The sequence below is a fragment of the Acartia tonsa genome, chromosome 3, assembly GCF_053477335.1.
Source record: "Acartia tonsa isolate MP-2025a chromosome 3, ASM5347733v1, whole genome shotgun sequence".
NCBI lineage: Eukaryota > Metazoa > Arthropoda > Copepoda > Calanoida > Acartiidae > Acartia > Acartia tonsa.
The window spans coordinates 39,709,412-39,726,905 of NC_137262.1; positions in this window are offsets into that span (position 1 = coordinate 39,709,412).

Genomic DNA, 17,494 nt, shown 5'->3' on the forward strand with positions numbered 1-17,494 from the left:
CCTATGAGATTCAACCCTTTGTAGACAGTGAGGTATTTTTTTTTGTCAATAATACGAATTTAAAATATGTCTTTATTACCTAATTACTACGTTATAAAAAAACGAATTGGCAATTTTATAGCATAAAATAAATCCTTAACAGTAAGTAAATTGTTTCAACTATATATGACAAGTTAAATATCCCTACAAACATTATAAGAAACAAAAACGTTCATATTTTCCCTTTTTTTTTCCATTTTCCCTCTCAAAATACCATAAAATCAAGGCATTATTTCTGGATATTTTTGTGAATAGGACATTTTTGGTTGATCAGTGTAGTGAAATGTGCTTAGTAAATGTTAAGATTTGATAATCAGATGAGAAATTTTTACGTTCACACTCCCTTTAAGACCAGTTTTCTTAACAAATTGGTATTGATTTTATGATTTTTATTTTAATATTTGTGGAAAATTGTCTGTATTATAATGCTGTACATGATTTTTCATTATAGCTTCATATTGAAATTTAAAAAATGTACATTTTTCATTAAAAAAACAAAAATTTTCTTGACTTACTGCAACACCAGCTTACAATAGTTTTCAATAGTTTACAAAGTTTTTCTATTTTACCATGGGATGCTAGCTGAGCAAAATCTGTTTTACCTTTCTAACTATGCATCGATCTATTTTTCTTTTCAGCTGTTGTATCTATGATATACTTCTATTTTACAATGAAATTCTTAATGAGAAATGTTTTATCTATTTATCTATCCTTCTATTATTTCTATTGGCTATCTAGAATCAATATAAATAAAGATATATCTTCTATCCTTTCTCATATTTGTTTGTCTCAAATAACGCGCGGCTAGAGCTGTACCACACAATAAGAACACACTTCTTAGTAGAAAATATATTTCACTTTATTCAAGCCTTCTCAATTCTAATTGTATGAGAGTTTCTGTACATATTTGTTTGACAATCCATCGATTTGCCTATCTATCTAAAAACAAGGATGACAACATCTATAAGTAGCGAAGCACAAAAAATTGTAGATTTGAATACGTACAAGTAGATTAAAAGGGTATTTATTAAAATCAAGAATAGATTTATTGGATAAAATAAACACGAAACCTTGTTTTATGTATGATGACGATGGTCAAAGTAAATTAAATAAAAGATGCTCATAACAATGGGAAAATTTATTTTGATACCGATATCCCAAAAAGTTTGAAAATTGGATAAAAAAAACAAAGATATGGGGAAATATGTAAAACATATTAAAATAGTCAAAAACCTGATTAAAGGCAGCCTGGCCGCCATGGTTGTTTTCTTAAAACAACAGAAAATTTAATTTTTATATCCTTAACTTAAAAAAATTAGGAAAAATGGACCATATACACAGAAGATATGGAGAAAAATGTGAAAAATATAAAAATAGCCTAAAACCTGCTAAAAAGGCAGTTTGCCGTCATGTTTGTTTTCTTTAAACGATGGGAAATTTAATTTTGATATCTATAATTGAAAAAATTTTGAAAATCAGGCCATAAACACTGAAGATATGGAGAAAATTGTGAAAAATAAAAAATAGCCTAAAACCTGCTAAAAAGGAAGTCTGGCCTTCATGGATGTTTCTTTAAACGATGGGAAATTTAATTTTGATATCTATAACTGAAAAAATTTTGAAAATCGGACCATAAACACTAAAGATATGGAGAAAAATGTGAAAAATTTAAAAATAGCCTAAAACCTGCTAAAAAGCGGTCCGACCGCCAATGATGTTTTATAGTCAATTGTGCTCCTTAATGATGGGAATGTTGTCAAAAAATTTCAGCATTCTATCTTTTATAGGAGCTGAGTAAATCCCATTTCCCCCATAGCGTTACGGGCGGAATGACGGACTGACGGACGGACAAAGTGAATTATAGAGTAGCTTCGCTACTAAAAACTATGGATAAATAATTTGAATACAGTCTTAAATAGCTTCATTTTTTAATTATTTATTTCGAGTCTATTCTATTGCATTTAATAAGCAATTTTCCTATACCCAACCACTTAGAGGGCCGGGGCCATAAACCCTACCAAAACTGTTGTGATCTTACTCTACGGGACCACCATGTATCCGATATAACCGAGCCTAACCTGACCTAAAGAAAACACAACCACAAGAATAAAAAAGATAGTTTTCCAAAATCTTTAACCGGGACAGATATAATATCTAATTTTAAAAATTAAAAATATTTTCTTATATCGCAATATCTCCGAATATTTTTAAAAACCAATAAATTTATTTACTAAGTATATTTGCGATTACTTTTATTTAATGAAATCTTCCAATTTTTAACATGTACAAAACGGCCTGCTTAATTGCTTCAAGATCCATGTCAGATCTATATAGGAAATAAATGTCTATAAACGAGCTCAAGTTTTCCAAGGAATATATGATTAAAACTCATAGTGCTCCAATAATCCATAATAAACTCTCATTGCCCAGAACGATAAGACCCATTATTTTACTTTATTAAAAATAAATTCATTTTTTTCATTTCATGTTGCTATTTACCTTATATTGATGTATTTAATTTCTAATCATAAAAAAGAAAATTTAAATTTATAATATGATAAATTTAAGAAAACTATGTTTTAAAAGAATTCGATTGTGGCAACATTTTGTGTGTTCAAATATTAAACTAAAATTGTAATCATCATCATTAACCCTTTGGTGATGGTAATGTAAAGAAAAAAATATAATTTAAAAAAATCTTTTAAAAATCATTTAAATTATTAAATATTTACTTTCTTTTAGATAGTAATGCCGGGTGAGGAAAATAGATTTATTGAGAAATAGATATGCATATAGAAAACTAGCCAATAGGGAGATAATTATATCGAGCCAACTCTAGTATACAATATACACAGAGTATTATAGATAAATGCAAATTTTTCAACATTATCTAATTTAGTTGTGTTAGCAGATTTTCAGCCCCCTCCCCTTTCTTCTTCAGGTAATCAAAGTCTTTCAATCACATTAATTAATATATATCTGTGTAATTTTCAACTTTAAAATAAGAAATGCACTGAGAAGCTTAAATCAATCTTTAGCCCCTAATATTTTTAGTCAGACGACACATTATACTTTGTAAACAGTAATATTGATTATTTCTCTTTGTACGAATTTTATATTTTAAGTTATTAATCAATTAAAAAAGCTAAAAAAACTGTCCATGTTTATGAGTAGGGCAATCATTAAAGAAATATGTTTTCTTCTCGATTTATTTCGGGGGTACCACTTAACTTTTGTCGATGTTTCTGGATTATCTAAATTTTTGTTTCTTACCTAGCAAGATAGTTATTTTTCCCAATTTCCAACCCAATTTCCTTTTAATAATTTAGAAAAGAGGTAGATAATATAGAGAAAAGAGAGACCCGGGTTCGATCCCCAAAAAATATCATTATTATTACCAATGGAAGAATGGTATACCACACAGGGAGTAAGGAAGGAACAATGGGCAATTAATTCAATATAAGAGTTTTCGCTGAAAAGCAATGAAAACCAGATTTATCCAGAAAATTTGACCAAAATTGTAAAGGGATCATGGTAATATAATTTAGAACAAAATTAGTTTTAAGAAAAAAATCATTTACTTGAAAATTAAATTACCAGTACATCACAATGTAGTAATAATCTGTAATTAATCACTAGAAAAATCATGTTTAGAACTTCCTCAACCCTTCTCATATATTTTTAAATGCCACCTAAATTCAAGAGGTTCTTAGATTGTTTAATACATAAATATCACAGTAGAGTTTCTATACATGACATGACATTTTCTTGGGAAAAATATTTGTTAAAACCAGCCATCTAATAATAAATTTTCTGTCTTCTATATTTAAAACTAACTCTGCTAGTTAGCGGGGCATTGATGCGCTAGTACCCAAAGTCAAGCAAAACCTGCTGAATTCTTGCACATTCCCTTTAAGCCAGTACCCAAAGACTGAGACTCTTAAAAATTGAATATTCGATCCATTGTCCCCTCCCTTACTCCCTGTACACCACAAGTTATATTTTTTGTGTACATTCTTAACCGTACATTTTCTATCAATTTTGTATGACCTTTTTCTGAATACATTTTTGTCATGGAACCTATAAAGGTCCAATGCATTCACAATATTTTTATTTCCCTTTTAATAAAAGAATCTTATGTCCTGTGCTTTAAAATTATTATTTAAGTATCGGACTCTATCTTAGAGATTATCTAGGTTTAAAAAGAGATGAAGCTCCGATATTTTGTTCTGTTCTACCAGTTCTTCACACATACACTAAAATTTTAAATTATCATCATGATTATCACATTTACATAATCCTTTATAAAAGTATCAGAAAGTCTGTCTTTAACGAAGGGTTCCTTTTACCGCGGATCGACTGAAAGTTTAATGGTATTTAGATGGGTTGGATATCCTCACATACCAATGAAAAATATTTTTTGTTTTGCTATTTTTTCAAAACTGAAATTGAAAGTGGAGGGCCAACTTATCCCTCTTCTTCCCTTGAGTGCCCCCGTGGGGCGTTACCGAAGGTAAATAACAAAATAATTAGAATAAAAACAAAAACTCTCTAAAAGTCTAGACTAAATTCAGTAATCCTTATAGCATTTTAGCAATTAATGTAAAGCTAGAAAAATTGGACCTTTAACGTATTTACCATAAAAAATCTTTAACTTGGATTTAAAAAATTTATCAAAACAAAACTTTCTATGAATTGATTAATCCTTGTTTCAATATCCTTTGATGGTAAAAACATTTCCTTATTAAGTAAACTAAAAAAAATTAGGAAGCAAGGTTAGATAGAATTTTAAATCTTTACTGCTTTAAAACAAAACAATTAGCACGATTACTTTTTAAAAGAAATCGTGCTATTATTAAGTAAACTAAAAAAATTTAGAAAGCTAGGTTAGATGAAGTTTTAAATCTTTACCACTTTAAAACAAAACAAAAAAAGGCCAGGGTGATGTAATGATTGAGTAGCTTCCACGAAATTTGCAGGTCAGCTTGTAATGTAACATTAGAATACATTCAGCTGTTCGCGAAGCTTACCAATCTAAGATTGGCCAAATGATTCTCACGTCCAGTCTCCGTGTGCATCTGAATCCTAACTTCAGATAAGCAGGGCTACAAACAACAGAGGTTCTATTCTGAACTGTATGGCTTTGATAAAAAAAAATATCTTATCGTTTCTATTTCAATTGAATACATATTTGACATGTCTGATATGCTTGTTTACAATATTTTAGTATGTCTTTTTTTTGTTTTATTGTTATGACCGTTTACTGTATTGTTATTATCTGTCCACCTGTCTGTCTGTCCGTCCGTAACACCATGGTGAAACTGTGATTTTCTTAGTTGCTATTTGAGATAAACAGTTAAAAAATTTTGTGAAGATTCCCCATACCAAACAGAATCCATTTTATAATTTACTTTACCGGTCGGTTTTTTGATCATGCTTCAAAAGACATAAATACTTATTTTCTATAAAGGTTTCGTGATTTATAAGATTTATTTTCCCTTTCTTTTGAACGACAATGTAACTCACTTTGTTATCCAAGATACTTTGTGCTTTGTTACCTATGGATGTTGTCATCTTTATTCTCTTGTTTCTCCCTCAAAGGCCAGCTGTAATTTATCCTTAAAAAGAATAAAAAAAAGAATGAATAAAAACTGTATTATATATAGAAAAATCTTCTTTTATTTACAAAATATTTTGATACATAACTGAATGGAGAATATTTGAAAGTTGTCAGATTTGTAGAGACTCAGCATGAAAAATTACCAGCTATTCTTTCATTCAAGAAATCTACATTGTTCAGTGTTTTTAAAAGCGAAGGTTTTTAAAATTTAGGATGTTTGTAACGGATAGCTGTTCTCTAAAATTCTAAGTTAGCAAAGCAAAAAAATCCTGACAAAACGGACAAAGTTAGTTATAGTAGATGTTTATTAGTCACAAAAAAGAGAGAAATTGTGTAGTTATTAAACAGTATAAAATAATGAAAAAAATGTATAAATGTTTTTTGTGTAATGACTGACAGGCTGACGGACATACTTAATTATCATTTTTAAGGGTTTCTTTACAAAAAAATTTGCAGCAAATAGCAGCCTAGAAAATAACATTTATCCTATAGCGAACGGACGGAAATACATAGGCATTTTAGAGTAGCTTCGTTACTAATAATAAATATTAGACGATGGAATTTTTTCTCTGTCAGTACAGAACATATATAAAAAATAAAAGGTGAAAGAACTTTAAATCTAAATTTAAAAGTCTGCTATCTTTTTGAATTCTTTGAATCCCAGAGGCTTGCAAACTTTTGGGACATAATATATCATACAAACTTAATATTTATGCTTTTAATCTTATGTTTAGTTTCAAATTCTAAACTAGTACTTTAAATATTTTGTGAATAGAGATAATCTAGAGACACACTCTTTAAATCAGCAAATGGGATAACATTGCACGTGGAAGAACAACCCGTTCATGTTTTTAGTTGAAATGTGTACAGATTTTGGTAGCAAAAGTTTTTTTTCATTTTGTTTGCATAATGAGTAAGCTATAAATAGTTACATTTCTTAGAAGAAAGCTGTTCTTGGGTAAAATTGTAATTAGGAAGAAATTCTACACTTTTTGTACCACTTTTAACCCTTACAGCTCGGGCCCCAATTCCCACCTTAATAGATCGGGGGGGGGGGGGGCTCCAAGAGCCCCCCCCCCTCTATCTCGGCTCCTGTTACAGATAAAGACGTAAAATTTTTTTCTGGTGGTTCATGTGTATTTTTAGAGAAAATTACTTTTCCTAGTCATAGCAGCCAGGCCGCTCCTTAGCCGCTTTTTAGCGGCCAGCCGCTAAATTTTAAAACAGCTGTAGAGCTGCCAATTTTGCAGCTAGGATGACCAAATTTATGGACGAACTTTTATTTTTCATAACAAAAAAATTACTTTTTCTGATCATCGCCAAAAAACGGCAAATAACGGAAACCGCCATTTTCGGCGGTTACGGCGGTAAAACGGCGGTTGGCGGCGCCGATTAATATTTTTAACTGTTTGATGTTGCTCAAGGATTTACCAAAAAAATTTATAGGACTCTAGCTGTAATAGAAGCCACGATATTCATGATATATGTCTGTAGTAAAAGCCGGACAAAAATCGGTCGTAAAGTCGGTCAGGGAGCGGTCAAACGGTCATAACACATTTTTTCTCAGAAGGTCATTGATATCTAAGTATTCACAATAAAAAAAATTAGGTTTCTCCTTATACACAAAAGTCATAATGTAGAAATTAAGATTTTTTAGAATTTTTTTCTAATTTTGGTGCTACCCAACCGACTTTGACCGGACACCACGACCGACACAGACCAGATATCCTAATAAAATCAACTCTTGCCGACGTATAATTACTAAACTTAAAAAGTCATGAAGTCACAGCACTCCATCTTACCTACAAAAAAAATGAGATTGAAAAAACTAGAGGGGGGGGCTCTTGGAGCCCCCCCCCCCCCCCGATCTGTAAGGGTTAAAAGGGGAATCATCTTACATCTTATATTTTAGTGATAATAGTTATGAATTCCAGACTTGTCCTACACATTTCTTCTAAACTTGTCAAAATATTATGAAATATGATTTGCGCATAACTATAGGAACCAACAATAAATGTATAAGTATATGTAGATATATAATCCATATAAGTACCTGGATGATGGATCTGGTGTTGGGGACCTTTTTTGTCTGCTAGGAAATTCCTTTCTGTCCATTTGTATCAACTTGGCTGTTTTAATATTTCAGATACTATCAGCTGATATTCAAAGACCCTATTGAGAGTCGGCGTAGGGTCCACGAGGTGGGGAAGTAAAGTTATTTAACCCCGTCTTCCTCTATTGTTTTACTTTAATGAACCAACACACAAAAAGAGTTATTTCTTTTTGGTATCTTGAATTTTATTACAATCTTATAGCAATTTAAGTTTTATTAGAAATTAGTATTGATGATTAAAATTTTTTGTAGTGACTCTCTTTTGTATAATTCACTTTGTTTGTCTGTCTGCCAGTCCGTCTGTAACGCTATAAGGCTAACCTGATTTTCTCGGCTGCTATTTTAGAATACAGCTAAAATTTGTGGTGATGACTTCCTGTACTAATAAACTTCCAATAAAAATTTACTTGGTTCAGGAATAATGGATTATTATACCAAAACTTGACGCAAACTTTTTATCTTATGTTGAAGAATTAATATTTAGGGAAAAGCATAGAGAAAATAAAGGGAAAAGAAAGGGGAAGGGGGAAATGGGGGCAAGTGAAGAAAAGTAAATTGTCAGCAATTCTAAAAAAATCTAACCAGACAGTCATTACAGATAGACAAACCGAAAGACAGATACGATCATTTATATACATATTCAGTTGACCTTCTCATAATAATGATCTGTCAGTCTCTTAGAAGAAAATATATGTAAATAGAAAAGATCTTGGCTGTTTTTTTTTCTTTGTTTATAAAGAAGCTAATTACTTGAACAATATGTTAATAGGTGTGCCTACAATCATACACATTCTAATTAAATCAGCTAAAATTCTAAAATTGACAGTCTCTGAAAAATAATTTATTATAAAATTATCAATATGTTTTTCTTGTATTATTTCAATGAACATAATTATGCCTTTTTCTGCTAATCAAAAGACAAAGATAGTTTTTGTGCCTTTTTTGGCTAATTTGGCAATAGGACAATAAAGAATTTTCTATAGAAAGTCGGTGCATTCCCTCAAAGTGCTTAACGAGAAAAGAAAACCCTTTAAAATAAAGTGATGGAGGGATAGTTTGTTATTCATAACACCTGCCTATAACTGCATAACCCTTAGGGACTACCCACTATAACTTTACCTAGCCATTAAGATATTTAAGTTTTCCGGAATTTTAAAGTTAGGGGGAGATTTGAAATCTGCATCAAATTTTGAGGATTTTTTATAAAATTCGTTTTTTCTATAATTCTTTATCTAAAAGCGGAAATGCAATTTAAGTTAATTAATTTTGGCATCTTTGATTGGTGGATATAAAAAATCTGCGCTCTGATTGGATGGAGTACATCATTCAACCAATTAGAGCGCAGGTAGTTTAAAATCCACCTATCCTATTGGTCAAAATTAATTAACTTAAAATGCATTTCCGTTTTTAGATAAAGAATTATACAAAAACGAATTTTATAAAAAAAAATCCTTAAAATTTGATGCAGATTTCAAATCTCCCCCTAACATTAAAATTCCGGAAAACTTATATATCTTACTAGCCATAGTTAAAATTCAAACACAAAAAAACTTTCCCTCTCCCTTAATTTAGAATTTATTTTAAGATATGTGTTTTTTTTGTGCTTGACTAGTTACTTTAAAGGAAACCGCCGAAAAGTTTGAGTTTTTTGTGCAATTTTTACTGGACATAATTTGATGTGTAGACAATGACTAGAGAAAAGACAATATGTTTAATGTTTATAAGACAACACTTCCTTATCAGGGTGGCAGGGGAAATGGGTTTTAATCGCTCTAGTCCCCAAGGTTTTAACAACTTTTGGGACTTTTAATGAATTTTCAATGGTTGGTTCATAAGATTTTTTGTCCAAAGGTTTTAACCACTAATTGTAATCCACAGAAGGGCTAATTTTGTGTAGAATTGATGGGGATGTACATCAATTTATTGACTGTTGTCTTATCCCTTTAGATCCCTGCTTCCTTATGGAACACTCACAAGGAAACAGACAGATGTACAGCAAATGTAATTCTTCGAATTTAATCACTTAATATTTGAATGATATGTATATCTTTTGAATATATGTATGTTTTTAAACTTCTAGATTTTATCTCACGAATTCGCGCTATTTGGAAAATTCTCTGTGGATGACAATTTAAGCATATTATTGCACACTAAAATACAATACAATTTGTCATAATATTGAATACTCTAGACTATTGATAAGATTGAAGGCCAAATACTCTCTCTCAAAAAGTGAATTAAAAAACAAATGAAGACTAATTTATACTTAAAAATATTTTGGATGTAAAAATGTAGATATTTTATCCCTTGTCCCCGAAGTGTCTTACATGTTATTAATATACATTTCTACCATTATTTTCATTTTATTCTTTTATTATGACACTTTAGATTAGCCTTTAGCTTTAAAATAATCTGCCAGCCTTTAAGTATCCAATATATTTTCAATTGAGATGTACAATTTTAGTCTAATAATATCTTACCCATATAATTATTACTAGCCTAAAACTTACTATGTTCGATGGTCTGTCTGTAATGCACTTCTGTAGGGGAAAGTAGAAAGCTGTTTTTTTAACTCCGCTCTTTGTTCAATGTATTCTTAGAAGCAAAGTTTTTCTAAAACGGACTTTGTATGAAATTGCGTGTTCAAGCATGGTGTTAGACAAAGAAATATTTTTGACAAATTGATTTATGTATATATTCATTTTTTACACTAAAGCAACCTTATAGTTTTATGTCGTCCGAATGACGTCATAAGGAAAATAAATGGTGGTTCAGATAACTATCCGTGTCACAACATGCATCCGAGTTTTCTTCCAATTCATTAATTGTATATTTCTGAAGATTTTGAGTGGTGAGGTTGATAAATTGAAACCTTGAAATACAAATAGAATAATAAGCCTTAACCTTCTTTCATTCAGGAAATATGTAGATTTGAATATATCTTCCTATCAATCTAACTTAATTTAGAGTAAAAATCTAATAAGAATCTACCTACCTATCTATTTTGAAATATGATAAGCCTTAACCTTCCTTATATCAGGAAGTATGTATCTATCTATCTAGAGATGATTATATATCAACCTATCTATCTAACTTAATGTAGGGTAAAAATCTAATAAGAATCTACCTTCCTATCCATCTTCAAATGAAATAAGCCTTAATCTTCCTAATATAAAGAAGTATGTATATCTACCTATCTATATAACCTAATCTAGAGTAAAAATCTAAAAAGAATTTACCTACCTATCTATCTTCAAAGAGAATATGCCTTAACCTTCCTTATATCAGGAAGTATGTATCTATCTATAATTATATTAAGAATCCACTTTCTCTTAAAACTTCAAATAGAATAATCCTTAATCTTTATATAATGAGATAGTTTGTATCTATCTGTAAGTCTACTTATCTATCTATCTACAATAGAATAAGCCTCTACCTCACTTCAATTGTTCAATTGGAAAGTTAGTATCTATCTATAAAATTATTAAACATCTACCAAAAAGAAACAACCCCACTCTTGTAATATCCTATTATCTTTTCATAAAGCTAAATATAATGAGGCCCAACATTCCCTACTACCTTATGTAATATGTAAGTTTATCTAATTTGTAGATTAGTATTTATAATATTTATCATTCTATCTAAATCTAACTATTAATGCAAAAGATCTGATATCAATATATTGTAGATACATCATCTCTATCTATGTTGAGAATATCTTGAAGCAAAAAGACTAAAAGTTTGATTGAAAATTATACTTGTATCAACAACAGATCTTTTCCAAGCAAATTTCCTTCAATTTGTTGCCAGAGGCTTCGCTCTCACTCAACTATACCTAAAGTATAAAACTCTTCAATATATTACTATTTGTTGTCTTATGTTGATATGATAACAGCAAAAAATTAAAATCTTAGTTAGTTGGCAGTTTTCGACTTGGGTAGGGGGGTTTGTTAACCAAAAGAGGAAAGTTCCTTTATGGCGCTTGCCCTCATCACAAATAGACCAAAAACAAACTTAGAAGAACTCTGCATGGTCAGGGCCCCGAAGGGTTAGAGCTTTCCGTAGGGGCTAGACACATTTTTCTTCTACAAAAAATGTAAAAAGGGAGGTGGGTGGGGGTATTGATGATCCTGTTTTAGGTTTGTGTGAAACCACTGCCTTTTTTGCACAGGGCTGATAAAAATTTTATAAAAAGTTTTGGCTTAGTTAGTTGATCAAGATACTTTCTTTTAACTACCATTCTTTTTTTAACTATCAGGAAATATAACTTTTAATAGAAAATATTTAATTGTAATTGTTTTTAATGTGTCTGATATATACTTTAGCTATAAAAAGTACTAACTTGTATGTACACCCCTAGAGGCCTCTAGGGGTAACTGAAGGGAAGATTTTTTAGTTTTAAGAAGATTTTTTTAAATTCTAGGTTGGAATTTTTTTCTAGGGTTGATAACTCTTAGGAAATTGGTCCTACCCTCCCCCAAAATATTTATAAACCTTCCTATAACCTATGAGAAGCTACGCTGAAAATAAGAACCATGTCGGTCCAGCGGTTAGCAAGATCCTTAAGGACAGACAGACACACACACAGACACAGACATAGTTCCTGTTACTTTTATATAAGGATAAGTCTTTTTTGTACAATTACAAATAAAAAACTTTAACTAAATATTTTTAATCTTACTTTACTTTGTTATCTACAAATATTTTATCTTATTTCTTTTAATTAAGAAAACTTTTACCTGGAAACTCTATCTTATTTTTTATGTTGAGTTTTTTGGGGGGTTTTGTGTATCCATCCAATTAGAGAATTTTATCAACATATTTCTCTAATTGATTCCATTCATTTGAAATTTCTTTTACCTAAAGGCAGTTGCCCTCACCCTACCTCTCAAAATAGGAAGTTATTAGATAGAGCTTTCAAAGATTGTAAGTTTAAGTTATTCTAAACATCTAGTTTATAGGACTTTTTAAGTAAAATGAATGGTTTTTTCTCCCGAAGACAAGCTTTATAAAAAAAATAAATAAATGCAATAAATAAACATACTATCTTACTCCCTTTGAAAAAAAATATTTCTATCATCCCAAACTTATCTTCTGAATGAACTTGTAGAGAATTTATTTATTTTGTGTGCATTTATGATTTATGAAGCATGTCATATCTTCATCTTTACACAAATACACATCCATAAATACAAACATAAATTCAAATCTTTTAAATGTCTCAATTTTTAAAAATAATTTTAGCTTAAAAACTTTAAATGATGAGCTAATAATAGAAAATTTAACTATCAAATAAAATAAAAGTAGGACTTATGCCATAATCATGAAGTTTAATGAAAATAAATAAGCATGGCTTAGAAATCATTGGTTATTTTTATTTCAAGCATGTTTGCATTTTTAAATGAGTATGTTGTGTTTTGTTGTTTCCAAAAGCAAGAGAAACTTTGCAAATACTGTAGAGTAGACTGGATATAGAATGTATTCAAAAGAAACAAATATGTGGTAAAAAAGGGGTAAAAGAAGAGGAAAGTAGGCGTTTCCAATTTCAATTTAATGGGGGTGTCGACACCTTTTAACACGCCCCTACAGAACGCTATTGGTCATAACTTTGTTATAATGTAGCTGCACTTTTAAAAATACCACTATTTGGATATACCTCTATTATTTTTAAAAATATACCTCTATTGTTTTATTCAAATACCAGCGGCTTCCCCCCTAGCCTCTAGGGGCTTTGTCCCAAGAGGTTTGATCGAACCAATTTTTCGTATTTAGATTTAAAAGAAATTTTTTTTTTAATTTTCTTAAAAAGTTGTGGGGGGGGGGGGTCGTCGACCATACTTTCATAATTGTAGTTTTAAAAAGAAATTTTTTTGTGGGGTTGGGGTATTTTTCATTTTTTGGGGAGGTTGGGGGTGTCTCACCCCCCAAGAAAATAGTTATAAACATTCCTAAGACCTATGAGAATCTACCATATAAAGGAGAACCCGATCGGTTCAGCGGTTGGCGAAGTCCTTCACTAAGAACAAACAAACAGACAGACAGACATCGTTCTACTTTGTGTTATAGATATTTGTACTGTTTTATCTAATTTTAATATACCTCTATTATTTTTGTGTAAATTTAAGACCACTGTGGTAGAAAATGTTGTGTAGATGTTACAATATCTTTAAATTCATTTCCTCTTAATAATAGATTAAATAGTAAAGATGAATAACTTCAAAAACACACATATCAACTCTGCAATGTCCCTCTATTTAGTAACAGCGTAAAGTGCCGCCAAAAAATGACGTCATACAATGCAAGTGACCATTGGGAGGCCAGTATAAATGACAATTTATATTGGCCTATCATTGGTACTTTGTATTGTATGACGTCATTTTTTGGATGCACTTTATGCTGTTTCCTCTATCTATCAAAGAGGAAAAATAAAACATATCCTTTAATTAAAATTCGGATTATGGAAAGAAAACAAAGTAACCGGTTTCGTTGTATTTTCACAGAAAAGTTACAGTGAAAATACGACGAAACCCACTACTTCGTTTTCTATCCAAAAATTGTAACTTAATACTATGTGATATTTTGTCAAAAAAAAAGTCAAAATAGTCCTAAATAAGTGAAGCACAATAAAACTTGGATTTTGAATGCTGAAATAATTGTCTATTCTAAAAATGCATAGTGTAGACAAATAAATCATGGAAAGGAAGAGGAATATTGTATTTAATATATTTTCTATTTAGGGCCTCAAGTACTTTTCAAGGACAGTATTTCAATTGTGATTTAATTATTTATAGAGTAGCCCCACTTAGGGAAGTCAAAGGTTTTAAATTTTTGGGGAAAGAGGCTTAATTTATATTTTGGGGGGATGGGGTTGTAATTACCCATCTAAATTGTTTTGGAGAGGGAGGGGGGTAAGGACACTAAACCATAGCGCAAAGAGCTCCCAAAAAAAATACGGAAGGGGCGGAGTAAACACCCCTTTTCCAACACCCCCTTGGACGTCATAGGCTTAACTAAAATGAATTTTAATTTAAAGAGATTAATTTACAAATTACATGAATAGCTAAACAAAAGATAAAATTTCTAATGTTTCAAAAAGTAAAAATTGTTGCCCCATATCTACCATCAAGTAAAGTAGCTGACATGAAAGCAGTAGGAACTACTCTAAAGCTGTTGTTAAGTATGAAACAAGTAACCCATTTCCTTACCGAAAATGAGGGAACGTGATTTCAATTTTAGCAAAGTCTTTGAAAGGCACTCGCCTACCCTGAGTAAATGAATTACTGAATTTAAATGGTTTGAATAATTGGCCTCGTTGTAATTCAATGGCCCTATAAACAAGATTCATTGGATTTATCCTTCAAAGTATCTTTTCATCATACAAAGAAGCGAAACTATTCTATAGTCTTATCTTAACCGATTAAAATGTGAGATGATTTAAATTTTTTTTATGCCTAACTCCGGCGGAGGGCCAAACCCTTCGGTTGCCTAACAGTGGGGGTCTACGCATAAGCCAATATAACCTAACCTAACGTAATAACCAACATTCGAAAAACTACCCCCTCCTTATTTTCAATTTATCTTTTATAATATCATAGCTCAGCGTACTACCCATTTTTTTGAAATTATCAAATGCTTTTCTTAAGTCTAAGCTACACAAATTATCGTTTGCGAAATTCTAAGTAGGTTAAGAAAGCTAGAAGCTTACAATTCTTCTCCATAAGCTAGTAGGTAAGTTTTTCAGTCAAAATTTAAACTAGTAGGAGTCACAATACCTAGGCATACTAGAGAAGCTTCGCTTCTAAAGATTTCTAACTCGGCTGAAAATTAATTCCTGAAAGTTTGTTTGAAAAAATGTTGGAAATACTAAACAAATAATGTTGTTTCTATTAGTTTTGATTAGTTTGGTGAAAATATGAATGAATGGTGAAAATCTCTTATTGTTCATAGAATGTCTATAATTCTATAATCTGGGATATAAGGGTAGGACAATGGTCTTTAAACTTATTTCCCTTTAAATTAGGCCAAATTAGGATACACAAAATTTTAACTTTGATAGAAGAAACAAGTTCGAAGAAATTTTAGGAGATTGTAACTTTCTGATTCAATATTGTCCTTCAACATTTTTTAAGCTAACCAATGCAATTGTGGAACAAGTCATAAAAATTTAATAGTCTCTTTCTAGTCTTAACTCAGGGATCTTAAGGGATAATACAATGGAAGATAAATTGATGTACATTGTACATCCCCAAAGATGCTGAAAAATTACCCCTTCTATGTATAGATAAAAAGTTACATTATTAAAAAGTTTGAACACAAATAGTCTGTAATCACCAAATCGACTTTCCGATTTAACGAATAAGATAACGTGGTTATTAAACTTTGGGTAGCAGTGTAATTTACAGTCCAATGTCGCTGTCCCTTCCTACGTATCCTAATTTTCAAGAAGTGCAACTTCATAATTTTAGAAAAATGTGCAATCAAAGAGTGACCCTTGGTCTCTGGAAGACAACAACCACAGGGGGGAGGGTGATTTTTGTCTAGTGGTGATTTCTCTTGGGAGGGTGGGGATACTCCCCAAAAGATAACCATAAACCCGTCCAGTACCTATGAAAAGCTACTCTGTAAAGGAGAACCATATCGGTTCAGCAGTTAGCGAAATCCTTCGGAACACACAAACAGACATATAGAAATCCTTTATTTTTATATGACTATCTTCCATTAACAGTATCCTTTTATTCCTAATTGTTGTTGTTTGGAGTTATTGTTCAGGGAACAGGATATATCAGGGTTCGAAAGCCGCGCCTCAGCCGCGCATAAGCCTCAGTTTTAAACCTGCTTGTAGGCAGAAAAAGAAATTTTTGAAAGAAGGATTGTCTACTAAAGAGACAGTTTTATACATCCAGCTAAATTTTAAAGTGATAAAATTACGATTTCATTTAGGCTTACATGCGGCTTACGCGCGGCTTCCGATCCCTGGGATATATTAAGATGAAAACGTGGATTATCTCAAACTATAATTTCATAGTTTTTTCTTCAAATTTAGCAACTCCATATTCCAAATGTCCGCCTGTCAACAAGTTTAAGGGATAACTCGATTTTCTTTGCTGACATTTGTCTTTTCAAAAGTCATCCCAGGAACTCTAAGAAGCTTCAACATAAAGAAGAACCTTATCGGTCCAGCAGTTAGTAAGATATTTTTGTATAAACAGACACACAAACAAACTATTTAAAATGAGTTACTTTAAAATTTCAAGTTTCTTCAGTTTTAAATCAGAAAACGCTATGCTATTTATTGTCGTGCAGCGCCGCATCTTATTAATACAATAATCCTAGTTCTTGATATTAAATAATTCTTTTGTTGTACTAGGTTAATAAATATTTTAAATTTAGAACAGAAAATTAAATAGTTAAAAAAGTAAACAAGTACAGTTAAGCTTTTCTATATTTATATTAATACAATTACCGCGAATCATTTCTTTTTTAAATACGCAATAATAAAAAGTTTTATATTTAATAGTTAAACTACATAGAAGATATTTTTTGGCTATTATGATAGATAGATGTCTAACATTTTGTGTGAAGATGTTCATGATTTAAATGAGCATCTACTTTAAAACTTACTTTATGCTACAGTTGTCCATTACGATGTAGGTAACTGAAAAAAAACATTAAGGTTATATGATTATCTTTGAAGTATGGACTATTATATCTTTTTTTTAGTT